Raw genomic sequence first — 19,651 nt, 5'->3', positions numbered from 1 at the left:
GGATACAGCATGCAGGGATATGTTAATATTTATTTTCCTTTGAAATATGACAAATATTTGGCAATTTTGATTCAAAAAATAAAATATAAGCACCATTCATGCAAAATTATAGATTACACATTTTACAAACTACATTTGTACAATTATCAGCTACATTCATAATTTCATATTATAGAATATTGGTCGAACAACAGAAAAGACAAATCAGGGGCATGGTTGTGGGCTATGGGCGTTGCTTGTCAAGAAATTTTTATAAAGAAGAATCACAGATTAACAAAGAGTGGCAAAATGGCGATGACTTTACAAGGGGGAGCTTTGGGGGCTTGGATGTCCAGTGGTACTCTACAAGGCTGGTACAGTGGCAAAAAACCTGACTCTTAATCTCTTGACCTGTCTGTAAATTTTTTTTTTTTTGGGAGTTAACGGAATTTAAGGGGCAACAAAAAATGCAGTGTTTCGGTGCAAGAAGTGTCCCGGGGGTGCCCTCTGCTGTGTTAGGAAGTGTTGGGAAGTGTCTCAACTGTGTTCGAAAGTAAAAATAAATAAATAAATTTTCTCTATGTGTTGTATATGTTTCATGGAGTGATGGGCTGGCATCCATGTTTCCTAGGCTCCCCTCCAGTTCCTTTGAATATCTAATGATAACAATCCTTGGAAAAACCAAAATAATACCAAAAGGAAGCAAGGAAAATCACTCTATCCCAAAGAAGGCTAGAGGGAGTAGCTTTGCCATTAAAAATCCTAGTTTTTTTTTTGGTTCAAAGATTTCAAAAAGAGAGTAAAGATCATGGTTTTAAATCGCAGTCGCGGGTAACATCGCTTAACTGTCACGGAAGACGTGGGTGTTATGTAATAGGAAGCAGGTGTAATGGTTGTGAAATTTTACGGATGTACAAACATGCCAAAATTGAAAAATAAACATGAAATCCATTAATACATGATTTTTAATGAATTTTGACTGCTTTTATTCAACCTAGAAATGCTTTTTAATAGGCAATATGATTTTTATATTAATTTTAGTGCGCTATTTACAAAAAAAGGCATATATTTTTTAGTGCATTACTTCAATGGGTAAAAAAAAAATGTAGAAATGTAATTAAAATGAAGAATCAATTAATTAAAGACATTAAATTACTAAAAATGAGTCTTTCAATATACACATACATGAATTTGAAAAATGATTGGTATCAATAGTTGAATATATGGATGCAATATTACAAATTAAAAGAATGACGTGGAGGGCATTCATAATCTGCATTTCTATCTTGAGATTGGGATTGGGAATTATCCCCCCACCCTTGTGGAAATATATAGCTGAATATGCCCATGTTTATGTTATTTCGTTGGTGCTCCTGAAAATCTATGGGTGGTGAAAATCCAACTAATATAGGAGATGCATAATCTCCTCGTTGACCATATCTTGAATAATATCCATAAGTTGGGGCTGGGGCTAGCTCTGGGTAGTGTGTAGAAAAAGACTCACGAGATCTTGACCCACTAGGATAAAGATGAGACGCATAATATGGATCATAGTGTTGAGGTGGTGGATATGCTAGATGAGATTCATATGATTGTGATGATGAATCATCTAAACCAAAGTTGCCAAAACTACGAACCACGCCATATGAATCTTCAGCAGAATCACTATCTCACTGTCGGTGACTTCTTCTAGTTTGTGCACCATGACTCTTACTAGTACCACCACCAGTAGCACTCCTCCTCTTGGGTTGTGAAGATTGGTACTGTGGAGGAATACCTAGGTCATAATTTTCGGGTATATCATGTAGTTCATAACGACTAGGAGGATATGTATCCCCTACAAATGATGTCCCTGTGTCGTACCCATAATCATATTCTACACTGCCACCCCAACCATCACCCCTAGCCCTAGTTGCAGCACCACTACCGCCATCATCATCACTTGGTGGGTTCAAACCAAGATTGTCATCACTTTGTGTACGTTCAAGGCTTGAACTTGAACCATGCACGTTTATTGTTGGTTGATCACCTCCTTTTGTAGTACCACCAACCTCTTCATCTAGCCAATTTGAGTTGTCTTGATTGTCGAGTAATGGGGTCTTTCTCTCTTCTAACCATGGACTTCGAAAATATAGTCCAAATTGATAAGGTTGAAACTATCTTTAATTTCCTGTTTGCTTATTCTCATTGTATGTCTTAACTTTAATCTCATGTTGTAATGCACGAAAACAAGTTTTTGTAGTCTCATGTACTTTAGTCTATTTCTCGTTTTCGTATGGATGAGGCTAAAAGTGCTCCAAATACACTCACAGTTCGAAGCTGATTTGGTCTAGTTAAGAACTTTGATTGCTATTCTTTGGAGCTCAGGAGCACACATGCTATAATGAATCCACCATTTGACTGCATGAGTAATTAAAGAGAGTTTTATGTTAGTAGTGTATTTTTAAAAAGTCAAATTTGAACATAAAATGACAAAATATATCAATTCGTCCATTTTTTAGCTATATTTACTAGGATTTTTTTGTTTCACTGCCCTTTGAGCCAACGGGGTTCTAAATGTCTCCTGCCTATCCCGATTCAGCAACAACTAAACAAGGTTGATTGTGAAGTATAATTAATTAATTAGGTATATTAATATATATTCTAGAAAGTATTACAGAGTATTGAAATAATTCATTATTCAATTTAATAGAACCAATACTTACTTGATTAATAGTCCTAATTTGAGTATTTATATCAGGTACCAACTTGGTTATCACTTTTTTAACCCCATCCGTGACTTCTCTAGCAACTTTAGGAGAGGGTGGGGCACCATAAAGAAATTGGATGCTAAAAAAATATCCTAAAATTAAATATACACAAATATTAATCAATAATAGTGTTTTAATGCAACTATACATAATTTAGAAGTTAAAATAAGAAGAAATTGTATTTTATTTACACTTACTAGCAGCATGCAAATCTTGGTGCAATTGAAAACTTCGCCGATTGTCAATAATTTTCCAATAGTCTTTGTAGAACCAACAATATTTTTGAATGGCCAACTTCGCCCTATCAATTGCCTTGTATATGAAACCCATGGTTGGTTTTTCATCACCATCAACCAATTTAAGAACTTTTACTAAGGGTTCTTGTCCTTTAATTATATCGGAGGTCTTTTGCCAAAACTCTTTCCCTAAGATAATTTTCTTTGCATCATATGCTGGACCTGATTTTGCCATCCCAAACCTTGAGTTTTTCTAAGCATCAGATGTGAACATTTTCCTCAATGGTTGTTTATGCCTAACAATAGTTTCCAAGACAATAAAGTTGGTAGCAAATTGAGTAATGGCAAGGCGAAATAACTCTCTATTATTTATGAATTTCTTTATGAAATTCACTGTCCATGTGTGGTTGTAAATAAAATAGGTTATTATTGTTCTTGCATCTTCTAAGACCTTCTTCACGTTATTATTATTTTTTTTTACCAATATCTTTAAGAAGAAGGTCTATATGATTAGCTGCACATGCTGTCCAGTAGAGATTGAGTTTCTTCTACATTAATAATTTCCCTTCTGCCTTCATTGCAACTTCATTATCTGTCACTACTAGGACAACGTTTTCCTCTCCAACTTCTTCAACCACCTTGTCTATTAATTTGAAATGAAATTATAGATTTAATAATTATTACTACTTAATTAAAAATATACAAGTCTATAATACTATTTTGCATATGCAATCAAAATTAGAAAACTTCCTGAAATCATAGTTGTCAAAAGCGCGCATGAGGCGCGAGGCGCAGATAGGTGAGGAGGCCAGCGCCTCATCCCATGCAAGGCAAGGTGACCTGTAAGAGGCGAGATGAGGCGCGATGAGGTGCATCGGGGCGTCAGGCGACTTGAGGTGCGCCTTGAAATTTTTGAGCCTGTTAAATAGAGAAATAGCCAAAGGCCCTTCATGACAGAGCCCTAGCCCTCGTTCGATTCAAACCAATAGAGCCCTAGCCCTCTTCTACCCCTCAAAGCCCCACGACCCTTCGCGAGTTTGTTTGCACTGCTGCACATTTCGAACCAGCAGGAGCCTTCACAAGCCTTCGAACCAGCAGCGTGAGTCGTCTTCGAGCCTTCGAACCAGCAGGAACCTTTGTGAGCTCGTCTTCAAGCCTTCGAACCAGCAGAGTGAGTTTGTCTTCGATATTTTGAACCAACACGACCCTTCGCGAGTGCCTCTTCCACATTTTGAAGCAGCAGGAGCCTTCGCGAGTTCGTCTGCGAGCCTTCAAACCAGCAACGTGAGTTCGTCTTTGACATTTCGAACCAGCAGCTAGCTCGTCTTCGAGCCTTTGAACCTTTGGACCTTCATAAGTTGTCTTCTTCTTCTTCTTCTTCTTCTTCTTCAGTTCTTCTTCTTCTTCTTTCTACTGCCTGCTTCCTTCTGCCTGCTTCTTCTTCTTTCTGCTGCCTGCTTCCTTCTGCCTGCTGCCTGCTGCTGCTTCTAGTTCTTCTTCTTCTTCTTTCTGCTGCGTGCTGCTTCTTCTTATATTATTTTATGTATCTGCTGCCAGCTGCTTCTTCTTAGTTCTTATAATATTATATGTAATTAAATATGTAATTTAATGCAAGTTTATAACTAATACATAATACTTTTTTTACTGAATTTAGCTACTGTTTTGTAATTAAAACATAATACATAATAGTTTAATACATAACACTTTGAAATCTTTTATTGTACTATTTTCTTTTGATGTTGAACTATGATGAATTGTTGATGCTTTTGGCCTTGGCAATTTCATTGAATTTCCAATTTTGCTATTGAATGTTTTGGCATTTTAAATTCTAATATTACTAGATATTCATATGTTCATATATCAATTACCCCAAATAGGCATTTTACAGCATTTTAATAATTGAGGCGCGGGCCTTTGCCTCATGCCTCAGCTTCATATACCCTTTGCTCCTTGGCTCGCCTTACGCCTTTGACTACTATGCCTGAAGTAATATTTAGATGTTTGACTTGGCACATCAGAGGCATCAACTGACTTATGAAACACGGTGCCTCTATCACAGTAAATTAAAAAGTTTATTATGTGTTTTCTAGTTGGTCCTGACCAATCATCACACGTAATGGTTACACTTCTTTCCTTCCAAATGCCAGAAAAAGAAGTTATGTAATTTTTTATTTTCCGATACTCTTGCTCCAAATAAATTTCAGATACCTCATAAGGTGAGGGGCCCTTCACCTCCTTTCCAACCTCTGCAACAACATCAAGCATAGGCTGCATAAATGGAGAGTCAACTACATTTTTTGGAATCCAATTATAAATTAATAATTTTTCAACTGCTTTTCCCAATTTATTTCTTAAACCTTTCAATACCTTAGTGTTTATTTTTGGTTGTTTTGTACTCTTGCTTCTTTCTAAAACGGGATCCATTGCCCTTAGTCTAGCTGTAGGGGCATCGAGATTGATCCATTGTCGTCCATAAAAATAAAATATAATCTTTGATTAAAAATAATAAGTAGTGTTTATTTAAAATCTTCAAATAATTAAAAATTTAAAATATTAGATATTTCATCTATTAATAAAATAAGTCAAAAATAAAAAAAATATTAATTATTTATGTACAATATATTTATTTTATGACCATTAAATTTGTTTCTCAAATCTTAGCAATTTGGAATTTAGGATTTTAGGTAAACCTCATTAATATATAATATATAAATAAAGCTATACTTGATATAATTTATAAATAATATGATATATAAATAACTAAAGCATTATATTATATATAAATAAAGCTAAACATGATATAATATATAAATTATATACTAGTTTAAGATTTAACTATTTAAGTAAACAAGAGAAAAAAAAAAAGCAAAAAGGAACCTAAAAAGTGAAGATTCAAGAGTGAGAGACACAGAGGGTGCGCTGGAGGCATCTCGAAGAGTCCACTAACTCCAGTCGAAGACTTGAAGTCTTGAACTCTTGAAGACGAAAGACCAGAAGGGAGATGGGGCTGGTGGAGCTGTTGCAGTGCTGGCGGCGACTTGCAGAGCTGCTGCAGGGCTGGCAGCGATTCGCGGAGCTTTTGCAAGGCTGGCGGTGACCCACGGGGCTGCTGCAAAGCTGGCCTGCGACTGCCGAACAGGCTAGGACAAAGCTTCAAGTCTTCGACTGCTTGAGTAGGGGAGGGCAGTTCTTAGCCTTCAAACACGAAGAAATTGGAGAAATGGAGGAGGGGGAGTGCTGCCCGATTGCAACGAAGGGTCCTTATTCTTCAGCTTCCAACAAAAAATCAAAGGTATGATTTCTTGGTTTCAGTCTTTGGAATGGTAGATTTGCCAAGGAGGAGCGGTTGGGAGAGGGGGAAATCAGGGAACCGTGAGAAAGTTGGGTGGAGTCAAGTGGAATTGCCGATTCAGAGTGTCGGCCAGCGTAAGGGTCTGTAATAGACTGTAACGCAGTGTAACAGATCGTAATGGCTGTTACAGACCGTTATGGCTATGAATTCCCCCCACCACGAAAATATTGGTCTGTAATGGTTTTGGCCTCCCCATTTTCTATTACGTAACAATTGTTCCGCTACTTAACAGCCGTTCTTTAAAACCATGGCAAAGATAGCACATCTCCACAAGGTCAACCCTTTCTTACCTCTCTTAATGCCTTTGTAACGCACCATCAAGGAGGTATGATCCTTTCAGAGGAGCACTGCGAGCTCATCACAAACTATAAACAAAAGGACCCAAAGCTACTTAGCCACCAATTGTGGAGGAACAAGTGGTCAATAGTTTCTTTTGACTCCGAGCACATGAAGCACATGTTCAATAGCTTTATTAGGTCTCATTTGCAACTAATTGTTGGTATTAAGCCTATAGAAGAACCCAAGTCCACATTAAACCTTTGATTTTGAAAGGAACCTTTGCCTTCTAGATGAAATTGTTCTAGGGGGAGGAACAAGGGCTTGAGGATTTATGATTTTGTGGAGAAAGAACAAGAGGAGTCCCCTACACAAATCCTCAAGTTATCTCTTGCTTGGCAGAAAAAATATCACTCTCAAAGAAGTGGTCAATTTAATGATCTCTCTCCTATAAAACAAAAATCTTGAGAGAGAACCCCCCTTAAGGAGTAGGAATCAACCATCGAGGAATTATGTAATCTTGACATGTCTAATGAGGTGAGTGCCTAAAGACTCCAACAAAACCTCTCCCAGCTGAATATATTTCCCACAATCCATGAAATTCCCATTTCCAACTTAGAAAAAAGTAACAGGCAGGGCTGTTCATGGTTCGGGAATCTGAACCGAACCTATTTGTGCAGAGCCAAACCAATCTCATTGGTTTGAAAATTTTCTGAGCGAAACCGAACTGAATTGAACACTTCGGTTAACTGACAACATGGTTAATCGACAGTTTGGTGAGGATATTCGATTTGAACCGAAGACCAATTGATTCTTTATTTATATATTGAACCAAAGAATCAAAGTGGCATTTGACAAAAAGAGATCAAATCTGCAACTATTTTAATGTGGGGAAGGAGAGTTGAAGCCTTGAAAGGGAGATCTGAGTCTGACGCAAACCTGAAAACAGGTCAAATCTACAAGTATTTTATGGTCGGAAAGGAGAGTTCAACCATGAAAGGGAGGTCCGAGTTCAACAGAGTGCTTAGGCCAGATCTACAAGTATTTTAAGGTGAAGGGGGCTCGAGGGCAGTGATGGAGAGGTTGAAGTTGTCGGAGGAGTTGCAAGGCAAAGGAGGAGGTGATTAGGGAAGGGCTCGATGACGTTGCAGGCGGTGGCGTTGTTGAGGACAGTAGGCAGCAGCTGCAGCAGCGTAGATCTAAGTGGCAGTCTGACGAATATTTGAGTAGCAGCTTGGTATTAATTTGGAGCAAAAGAGACGAGGCAGCTATGGAGGCTTCGTACATGAGAGTAGTTAGAATGAGAAGAGAAAGAATCATGAGATAGGGCTCCTGGGCTTGGGTTTTTGGGTTTAATTTTGTGTCCTTTTGAGTTATGGTTTGGTGTGGTGTGGTGTGGTTAGCCACACACTATCTTTACATAAACAACCAATCAAATATAGCCATTTACTTCTTAATTTTTAATCTTAAAAGGCATTATATATATTTATATTAATATAGTTATATTACATATATTATTATAAATAATTATATATTGGTTCAGTTCGGCTTACCGTCGGTTCACGATCAATACAAACCGAAACCAAACTAATAACCGAAAATTGTAAATAATCTGATCCAAAGTTGAACCGAACAGATCGTTAATCGTATTTTCAGTTTGGTTTGGTTCGGTTTTCAAATAATCTTGAACGACCCTAGTAAAAGGCATGGTTCTTAAAATCATGATCTAGATCCAATGATTGTACTGTATTAAAATGATCCCTATCTGACATAGAATTGCAAATTGGTATGATCTTGGTAGGATCAGTGGGATCATAGTAGGATCGTAATGGGATTGTAAGATCCTACATTCTTTCATATTTTAAAAATCTTACTAAAATACTTTTCGTAGTCTTCGTTTTTGTCATGTAAAACTTATATGAAATAGATGACTTAGGAAGTCATTAAGTATAGTTTACATTAGGGGTGTTCATGGTTCGGTCACTAGAACTGAATCTTTAGAAACCAAACCGAACCAAAAGTTTTGGTTCGGTGTTTTTGTGAACCGAAACCGATCCAAATCCTTCAGTTAACCGACAGTTTGGTTTAGCTCGTTTATCCGATCCTAACCAATTTTCAAACCATTATAATTTTTTTGAAGAAAAAATGAGATATTTTACTTGGCTTTCGATTTTTTGTGTGCATTTATACTTTATTTTTTATAAATTAATCACCCCAAAATATTTGTGCATGCTATTTTATAACTTTAAGATACATTATATATATATATATATATATATATATATATTATATAATAATATTTAATATAATTTATATGTATTGTAAATAAGTACATGTATCGGTTCGGTTTGGGTAACTGTTATTTCATGAACAAAAAATGGAAACTCAACTGATAACTGAAAATGGTAAAAAAAAAAAAAAAAAAAAAAAAAAAAAATTCAAAATCAAACCAAACAATCAGTTTACCGAAAATTCAGTTTGGTTTGGATCAGATTTTTGGATCGGATCAGTTTTCAAATATTTTTGAACAGCCCTATTTTACATGAATGAAATTGTGACTCAAAAGTGTCTTTTTGCTTCACTGGTGATTGTTAAGTGAAGGGGAGCTTTGGTGCAATGGTAGAGTTGTCCCTGTGTGGCTTTGGAAGCGGCCTCTTGCAAGAATGCAATGTAAGGCTGCATAGTATAGATCCATTGTGGCTGCCCCTTCCTTGTACCCTGCATATGCAGTAGCTTTGTGCACTGGGCTGCCTTTTCGGTGATTAGTGAGTGATGCGAATTTTAAAAATTAAGAATGAAATAGATAAATAATACATTGATGCATTTAACAGTACTTATGATAATGATAGTGATGATTGATGATTCTAATGATGGCCTTGATTAAGTGATTGATGATAGTTTTAGTGATAATGAGACAAATGGCGGCTTGGATGCTGACATTTAAGATATAAGCTAGCTTGATAGTTTAGCTTTTGTTTGCCAAGTTTTTTTTTTTTTTTGTTTTAATTAAGAAAAATGGATGTTGATGTTGTATGATTGTTTTTTGATTGATTTTTGTTAAAAATTACATTCTTAGGTTTTTTATGGGTAATTATTTCATTTTTAGATCTTTTTTAAAATACAAATGGATGTTGATGTTGTATGATTGTTTGTTGATTGATTTGTGTTAAAAATTACATTCTTAGGTTTTCTGTGAGTAATTATTTCATTTCCATTAGAAGGCGGTTTGATTTAGGAATGCAACAATTTGAATGGTTCTTTTTCTTCTTGTAATATGAGGCCCTACAATTGATACTTGTTTTTGAGTCTTCAACACTTAAATTTTGCAGGTTTATATCATAGAAATTATGAAAAACAACATAAAATTTCTTATTCAAATATGTATGTAGTAAGATCTTATGATCCTTAATCCAATTCTTCGATCTGATCCTGCAAATCATCGTAGTGATGATGCTACGTAGGTTTCCGATTTTAATAACCTTGGTAAGAGTGTAGAATAAGTGGGCTATCTGAGAGATGAATCTCCAAGGTCTTGCATGAGAAGCATTGCCACTTCTTAATGATGTCCACCCATTCTGATGCAAACCATGTTTGCTTTTAATTACCATGTGCGAAAGGGGGACAACCTCCAAGGGGAACCTCCAAAGCCATTTTCCAACTAGGGAAATGTTTTTAGACACCATGCTTTTGAGGCCCTAATCCCCTCTAGAATTATGCTAATCCTATCCTAGCTAACAAGATGAGTTCTCTTAGCTTCTCAACTCCTAATCCTCTCCAAACCCTCTACCACCCTAATTGGTTTTTTGAAAATAAATGGGGATGTTGGAAAGAATGACATTAATAAGGGCAATGTGACCTCCTAAGGATAAGTAAGCCCTCTTCCTACCCCCAACCTACTACCCACTTTCTCCACCACTGGGCCCCAAAATGAGGTGTAATTAGGATTGCATCCAATAGGGAGACCTAGATAGTCGAAGTTCACTCCAAAATGGTGCAATTGGCTAAGTTTGCCATGCCATCTAATATGCACCTATCTACATTGATACCGTTACCTTGATTTTGGACATGTAGATCTTAGGGATTGAGATATTCTTGAAGATTTTCAGTGAAGTGAGTCTTAGAAATTTCACACTCATATTCGAGAAAGAAAAGAATGCCTTTAGCAAGTTGGAGATAGAACATATGGCCTCCTTATTGCCTACCTTGAAACCATGAATGATATTAAGACAATGAGCATGGGTAATCATCTTACCTAATAGGTCCACAACAAGGTTAGAGAGAAATGGGGAGAGAGGATCCCCTTGCCTCAAACCCTGTGAGGCTTGAAAGCACTACCTACTCCCTAGGCTGGCCATTGACAACAAACAAAATACTCATTGTGGATAGGCATCCTTTAATCACTTTCTCGAAACCCAATTGAAACTCTTATTCACCAACACATGATTCAAGAAACTCTATCTAACCATTTCTTAGGTTATTTTGAAGTCTAATTTAAGCAAGAATCCCGTCCTTCCCCTCCTCCTCACATGCTCCACTACTACAATAGCAACTAGAGCAGCATATAGAATTTTGCCTTAATGAAGGTAGAGTTCTAGAGTAACTATCCTCCCTGACACCTCTTGAAGGCCTTTTGATAAAATCTTGGCAAGGATTTTGTAGAGACTAGCAACTAGGCTAATATGTCCAAATTCTTTCACCATCTTTTAGTGCATCTTAGGGATAGTAACATTCCTCTGCACCGCACCATTTATGTGAAATCACGAAAAAAGGCCATTAAGCCCCACCTTGAATTACCTCCCATGGAAGAAGGCCATAGTGAAGTTGTCAAGACCTGGGGCCTTATCGCCTTATCTTTATCCATTTCAAATACTGCCTCTCGATCTCCTCTATATCAAAAGGCCTTTCTAACCACCTAGCAAAGTTTTCATTGATTGAGCTCAAGTTAATACCTTCACTCATCAATCAACTCATGCAAACTCTCGTTATGGAAACTCTTGTAGAAATATGTAATTACTTCCTAGATTTGCTTAGAGTCCTACATCACACATCCTGCATCTAATTCTTGCTCCTTAATCGGGTTCTTCCTCCTCCTCCTCCCTTTGACCACCTCGTGAAATAGTTTGATATTGAAACCCCCTTCTTTCACGCACTTTATACTAGATTTCAATCTCCAAATTATACCTTCTCAAAAAAGGATCACACTATAGCGTTCAAGGCTGACACCTTCTAGCTCAATCCTTTTCATTAGCCAAGTGCACTCTTTCCACTTGCCCAATCACTCAATCTCATTTAGAATCAAGTTTTTTCTCTTTTAAATCACCGAAAACATCCTTGTCCAAAGCTTTAGTCTACTTTTTATAGATTTCTACTTCCTCATAATTCTAAAGCTTGACTACATTTGAATATTGCTCTTCTTCCACCAAGCCTTAGTGTACTCCCTAAGAGAAGAAATGTGTCAACCACATATTCTTAAAATGGAATGGGGTAGGGCCCAATGAATGGGATTGACATCAAAAGAACTGAGTAACAATCCGAAGCTAATCTAACCAAAACATTCAGGAAGATGTCTTCTCATTCATTGGTGAATAAAAAGCAGTCAATACAAGAAGAAGTTGTGCAATCTCTCAAAGCTGCCTAGGTGAAGAGACCATCAACTAGCATTAAATCCTCAAAGCCCTTAATCTCAAATGATGGAACCAAAGGTCCTCGTTGCTGTTCTCCTGAGAAACTCCCATCCTCTTTCTAGCAAGTTAGATGGTATGAAATGCCTTCCCATCACCCAATGCGGTTACAAAGGCCAAGTGGGCTAGCCAACTCCTCAAAGAAATCTATTTACAATTGAGATAGAGTGGGTCCATAAACAGACGAGAACCACCATTCCCCAAACCATTTCACCTCAAGTGACAAGGAAGGAGAAGAAAAACGATCTACAACACAATCCCTTAAGGACACTGCCTTAGCATCCCAAGTAACAATTTGACCCTTGTAAGCTCTTGAGGATGGGAAGAACACCAAATCTTTTAGCCTAGAATACTTGCGAGGAAGGCGTCCATAGTTTTAATAATAGATTCTTGGAAGAACACGTTATAGGGAGCAACTTGATTGATTAGCTCTGTCAACACTCCCTACTTCCTACTATTTCCTAATCCTTGAACACTACAAGAAAGAATCTTCATTAACAACTACTAACACTACCTGTATGCTTTTATCTTGTATCGTGATTGATCGAGAAGACAAGCTTACCTAGTTCTTTGCTCAACTTTGAGGATCTTTTTCTCTTCCTTGTCCCCTGTTGCTGAGGCTAAGACCCAACTCATCAAGAAAGTTTGAGCATTGCAAGTCTCTCTCATCTCCTAGGAGGTCCACTAAATGTGAATCCCCTATTTTAGTTAACCTCTTTTGGCATAGTAGTGTATTAGGTGTAGAATTTGAATGCTTTGTGATGGGGATAAGCCTTTTGGGTTAGCCACAACAAGCAAAGTAGTCTCAAGAAATTCATTTATTCCCAAGGTTACAAGTTGGGCTATCTAAAGTGGAAGCTGGAAATGAACTTGGGACTTCCAAAGAGAGGCACTAGGAGAAGAGTTTGAAGTGTTTTGTCTAGATTCCTCCATAATTAGAGCTTCATCCAAACTCTAGGTACCCCTAATAGCTTGAATACCCTAAATGTCTTACTTTGGAGCCTTTAAGTTTGAATCCTAACCTTCCCCTTCCTTATGTTGAGAATCGCTAAGAGCATCTTTAGGAGAAGGGCCACCTTTGTTTTATGAACATTTGTGACCCCTTCTAATTACAGGTACTCAATTGAGAAGTCCTCATTTTTGGGGCTGTGAGGGTGTAGGGAAGTGCTCTCAAAGTCATCAAGATCATTAGAAATACAATCAACACCATCAATTCAATCACCCGTTTTCCTTTGCTCCCCAACCCAACAGTCAATTTCCAACCTCATTTTGATCGTTGTACACCTTTAGAGTCTTTATAGAGTAGGATGCTCATAGTATTTTGTTCCTTCGTATTCAATTGCATGCCCCTTGCCTTCCTTTCCTTTTACTTCCCTCATGCCCCCTGAGATGATTTGGTCCAAGAAAAGCTTGCCCTAGATGAAGACGCATGATTATTTGAGTAGTTTTGTGTCTGGGCCTAGACTTGCATTAACGTTGGTCTCCTTGTCCTTAACAAATTCCTTGCGAGCCCATTTTGTCTCCTTTAATTCTGTCTGCTTTCTCCTTTATTACAATCTAACTTGTTCTAGGTTGGACTTTGTATATTGCATCACCCATGGTTGGTTCAACATTGGGCCTAGGAGCTTGGATTTGGTTGTGGTCACTTGGCTTTTTTCGAGAAAAGTGTTTAAGTTTGAGTTGATTCCCAAATTGTGAAAGATCTCTCTCTCTCTCTCTCTCTCTCTCTCTCTCTCTCTCTCTCAAAGAAACCTTAGAATCCTTGGTCAAACTTTACTGTCAAATCTTGTTCTTAGACTCTCATCGCAAGAGTTCTCTATTTTTGGAGAAGTGGAGCTTGCAATCTTGCAAAAATTGAAGGTGTTCGTTTCAAAGAGGGTTGTTCTCATTGCTTGCTTGTAGGGTAGATGTTGTAGTAGCCACAATCAAGGCAACACAAGGATTAATTCAAGTTGTTTTGAGCTGTTCATTCACTCTTTCCCACACTATTTTTCCATTCCATTGCCTCTTTTTCATATGGTGCGTACGCCATTTGCATCACGCCCTTGGTTGGGATCTTCTCTAGTGATATGAAATGACCAAAGGCATTTGCTCTCAATTGAAGCAAGAAGAAGTGATTTGGAGCCCTAAAGGTTTTCACCCAAGGGCTTACTGTCTTTGAGTAGATGAAGAACTTAAACTCCTCGAAGGCCAATTTTTCTCCTCCTTTGAAAGTGAGATGGAAAAGGAGCCACGTTTGACCCTTTTAGCGATGATGAGGATTTCCTAAATGGACCAGCGCTTTTTCTTTTTATTAAGACCTTAAAACTCCTCATGGGAACAGGAAAAAAGGTTGTAGTGAGAAAGTTGAGGTATGATTTGGTTTGTGAGAAGATGAAGATAGCAAGATGTGTTTTTGTGGTCTGGCGATGGGAGTCATAGGGACCATCTAGTGAACTGGGCTGAGGTTTGTAGAATCTAAAATGGAGGGGGGTTTGGGTCTTGGTAAGTTGGTGTCGAAAAACATCCGGGTCTTCTAGCTAAATGACTATGGCGCTTCCCTCGAGAAGAATCTTCCCTTTGGCATAAAGTAATAAGAAGCAAGTTTGGGATGGATGAGAATAGGTGGGATACCAATGCTAATTTAAGATGCTCTCTAGGAGTCCGTGGACTTCCATTTCTTAGATCTATTCTTTTTTCACCCATCACACTAAACTTGGTCTGGGGAGGGGTTCTCATATTCATTTTTGGAAAGACCCTTAGCTGGAAATGCACCATTTTCGACTTTTTCTCGTCTCTTTCATCTAAGTTTTGAGCAAAATAAAACCATTTCTTTTTTTTTTTTTTTCCTTTTTAGTTGGTGACTTGAGCAGCCCTTTGGTTTCTTGGAATCTCCACTTTCGGAGACCTCTCAACGATAGGGAGATGGTGGAAGTTGGAACTGTCATTTTTGTTTTTTGTTTTTTAGTTGTTTTTTTAGTTTTTTGTTTTTTTTGATTGGTAAATTATAAATTATATTGATCAAAAGGAATATATACAGAAAACTCCGAACATACACCAAGCAGGGAGCCAAAGCTCCCAATCAAAACTAGTAACTGTCATTTTTGTTATCTTTATTGAATGGGAGTCACTTTTTTGAGGGTGGGACATTCTTTCTTGGTCTTTGGACCAGTTGAGTGTTTTCTTGCAAATCCATTTTTGAATTTTTGATTCGTTCCAACTCTTTCTTTCCCGCTCTACTCTACTCATTGGAAGGCTAAGGTTCCCCCTAAAATGAAGGCGTTCACTTGGTTGTGCTTAATAAGATAAATACTAATAACTTGTTGCAAATTAGGAGACCCATGAAGGCTCATTCTCTTGTTGTATGTGTGCTCTGTTACAAGAACTCTGAGACAGCTTCTCACCTTCTTTTGCAATGTGGGTTTGCTTGGAGTATATGGAATTATGCTTTTTGGCATTATGGGATAAAGCTGGGTTTGTCCTCCTTCGGTGGAAAATTTTGTAGAGATATCCTTTGCAGGCTTTGGTAGAAGGAAGGATAGGGGAACATTATGGAAGTTGGGTTTTTCGCGGTATTATGGGGTTTATGGATGGAACATAATACTCAGATGTTTTCTAGGAAAAATTTAAACCAGATTCTGGTTTGGGAAAAAATTAAATACTTGGCCTCACTGTTCTGTGTCGACTATGGAGTTTTAAAGAGGCAAGCTTCCAGGAGTTTCAAAGAGATTGGAGGAACACACTGACTTGATAATCTCTTTTATCTTGCATTTTTTTTCCCAGTTTTGGAGTGTCTCAGTTTGTCTCGGTGATATCTCATTCTCCCTCTTGTAAATATTTTATCTATTAATGATATCTTCTTTTGTTCTCAAAAAAATTGTTGGAAGAGGTATCTGGCTATGAGAAGTTTTGCAGTTCGTTTTGTAGTTTCATGTGGATGAAGACAAACAAGATGTGATTTTGAGTATAGTTGGTGGTGTACACAAGACTAGGGGAACAGGGTCTTATAGGCATGATTGCAAGGTAGAAGAAGGGGTAAAAGGATTGGGGACAGGTACTGATGGGGAGAAGTGGATCAACCATTTGACTCATCAATCTATATTATCAACATAAACTACTAAAAAGGATGACACCTGAGCAACAGGAGAAGGGGGGGATCATACCTTTTCTAAGTTTCCTTTCTTATCTATTGCAATGCTTAAAATTAGGGGGAATTATGCTCATAGTAGTCAAAGGCGCAGCGGGGCGATGAGGCCAACGCCTCATTCCTGTTGAGGTGAGGTGACCTTCAAAAGGCGCAATATCTGTTACTAAGTTTCCTTTCTTATATATTGCAATGCTTAAAATTAGGGGGAATTATGCTCATAGTAGTCAAAGGCGCAGCAGGGCGATGAGGCCAGCCCCTCATTCCTGTTGAGGCGAGGCGACCTTCAAAAGGCGCAGGCAGGTGCACTGATGCTCCAGGCGCAGTGAGTCGCGCCTTGAAATGTTTGTACCTATTAATAAAGAAAATGTAGTCAGAGGGCCTAGAACCAGCCCTAACCCTCTCCCAGCAATCCATCCTTCGACTTGAAGCAGCCCTACTGCCTTAGCCCTTCATCTTCAGGCCTTCGACTAGAACTAGCAGGATTCATTTTCAACCCTTCAAACCATCTTGAAACCAGCTGGAGCCCTTCGTCTTCGACCCTTTGAAGCAGCATGAAACCAGCAGGAGCCCTTTGTCTTTGACCCTTCGAACCAGCACGAGCCTTTCGTTATCAGACTGCTTTGAAAATCAAACTAGTAATCTTCTTCTTCTTCTTCTTCTTCAGTTCTTCTGCTGCCTGCTGCTTCTTATAATATTATAAGTAATTAATTATGTAGTTTAATGCAAATTTATATATAACATTTTTTTTACTGAATTTAGCTTCTCTTTTGTAATTTGTTTGGGAATGCAGTATACAAACTATACATTTTTTCTGAATATTTTGGCATTTAAAATTCTAATATTACTATTGATGTGTTCATATATCAATTACCCACCAAATAGGCATTGTACACAATTTAAATAATTGTGCGCCTCACCTTTGTGAGGCGCGCGCCTTTGCCTTGCTCCTCGTATCCAAGTATCCTTGCGCCTTTGACTACTATGATTATGCTTAACCCATGTGACTTATGGTTGATAATTTCTCCTTTGGCATTTAAATAATAATGGATTTTACCTCCTCTGAGATCCTATTATTTATCTCTGCCAGGCCAGCATCTCGTAACAGTCAAATGTGATCACAAAAAGTGATGGTATCAATAGAAGTTTAGCTTGAAAGGTTTATTTTGTCCTAAATTGCCATTTACGAGTACAATATTTTGCATAAACCCTAAACCCTAAATATTGTATTGAGACTGGGTGTTGAAAAACGTACTAAATATATGGTAGTTTTTATATACTTGCGCACACACTAGTAACTATGTCATGTTCATTAGACGTGATAGCACGTGAATAATCAGTAATATATTTAGATAATTTCTAGTAGTGTTTAGATGCTTCTTAAATAAATTGATGGTACATTGTTGTCACTAAGTTTATGAATTATGAATCCTTATGTGCATTTATATTTTATTTACTACTACAAAATGCGGCATGAACACAGTTCAAGGTAACAATTTTTACAACATTGCAGATATGGGGATATGGCAAATTCTCAAAATATAAGACACAAGAAGTGAATGTAATATTAAATTAAAAAATATTATGTATGACAAGCATTTCATTTTGATATCTATATAAAATTTATATTAAATAACATAATAAATTCATATGAATCTTCATTTTTCTATTTTATTTTGTAGAAATTTGTAATATACATGTTCTTTCATTGAAAATGTCAACAGGTTTATTTGAATTTTTTCAAAAGAACAACTTGTAGTGTTCTTTTGTATTTATGATGTTTTATGAATAAAAGTAAATTAAATATTACAGCGCTTCATTAGATGCCTAAAACATGTTCAAAAAATCGTTGGGGTGTCCAAGAGTTCTCGATAAGTGCTGAAGTGGCATCCATGAGTTCATGAGAAGAGCTGAAGAAATGTCAGGCATTAAAAATGCATTTTTAGAAATTTTCAATATAGTTATGAGGCATCATATGCATGTCGAGGAGGTTCAAAGATTGACGGTGTTATAGACTGATACGACACATACAGATGCAACACGTTTATAAAACTGACAGGGCTACATTAGTTTGCAATAACTAAACTTATAATAAAACGGAAGTCCCCGAGCCACAAGGCTCCCCACTTTGTGATGTTAGGAGGGTCATCGCAGTGTATGCAGCCTTTTCCCCTGCTTTTATACAGAGACTGTTTCCTTGAACTCAAGCCTGTGACCAACTGGTGACAGTGGCGTGACCTTACAGTTGATTCAAGGCCCACCCTCTGCTAAGCTATATAATATATAATACTAAAATTATATCTAAATTGAAATGTTAAAAGACTAAATATAATTAAATTTTAACTGTTTTTTATTTTTAAGATGAAATTTAATTCTCTGTATAACATTTAAAATCATAGAAATAATATTGACTCTTTGTACTAGGTTGGCTGTGAGTCGAGCTTTTGATTTACAAATTATGGAAATAGTGTTCAATTTACAAACTAGATAGCCCACAAGGTTTGTGAGTAAAACTCAATAGTTTCCGTACATAATTCTTATATGCATCGGTAATTTGAAATTTATATAAATTTTGATTTTGTTAACTAAAATCTTCACACCTGCCACTTTTGGTTTATTTAGTGGCCAATTAGTGAGTTTTGTTTAATTTAAGATCAATTTGTTCTGGAGACTACTTCTAAAGCCTCTTATTCATTATTTTTATCTTTCAAAAGCCATGTTTATTGTACATTTAAATGATATTAGGCACTTCACAATAGTTTTCTAAGATGTGAAAGAGCTTTATCTATTGTCTATTATATATTTCTTTCAAGATATACATTCTTTATTTTAAATGCTATTTACATTTCACTTGACAACAGTTTAAGAGATGCCAAAAGGCTTTTCCTATACTATATTTCTTTCAAGATATATGTTTTTTATCTAACTTTTATGATGTTGTTTTCATTTTCTTTAAACCAAGATATACTACTTTTATTTGTATAACAATATTTTGACAGATTGCCAAATGTTGATAATTAGATATTTTCTGAAGTTGAAATAGAAACTGAATTTTAAAAATTGGTGTAAGCAATGAATATAGACTTCGTTCTTAAAGGTTTTTGTGTTCAAACCTCAACGCATCTAAAGTAAACTTTCTAATGTAATTCTTATTGGTTGAACTTAATTCTTTTTATGAATAATTTGTCTTTCTTTTAAAGTGATATTTTGTCCACATAATGATTACACTATTCTTAATTGTGTATACAGTATAT

At 36.8% G+C, this 19,651-nt stretch overlaps 1 protein-coding gene across 1 annotated transcript in view; it reads left to right on the top strand.

Annotated features, from left to right (window-relative positions):
- Positions 1-19,651, top strand: part of LOC131162588 (ubiquitin carboxyl-terminal hydrolase 8-like) — a 52,269-nt gene that overhangs the window by 19,952 nt on the left and 12,666 nt on the right. The gene's annotated exons all lie outside the window — the stretch shown is intronic.

This window comes from Malania oleifera, chromosome 1, assembly GCF_029873635.1.
Source record: "Malania oleifera isolate guangnan ecotype guangnan chromosome 1, ASM2987363v1, whole genome shotgun sequence".
Lineage (NCBI taxonomy): Eukaryota > Viridiplantae > Streptophyta > Magnoliopsida > Santalales > Ximeniaceae > Malania > Malania oleifera.
The sequence above is the reverse complement of the archived record's forward strand: the minus strand, read 5'-3'. Positions and strand labels throughout refer to the sequence as shown.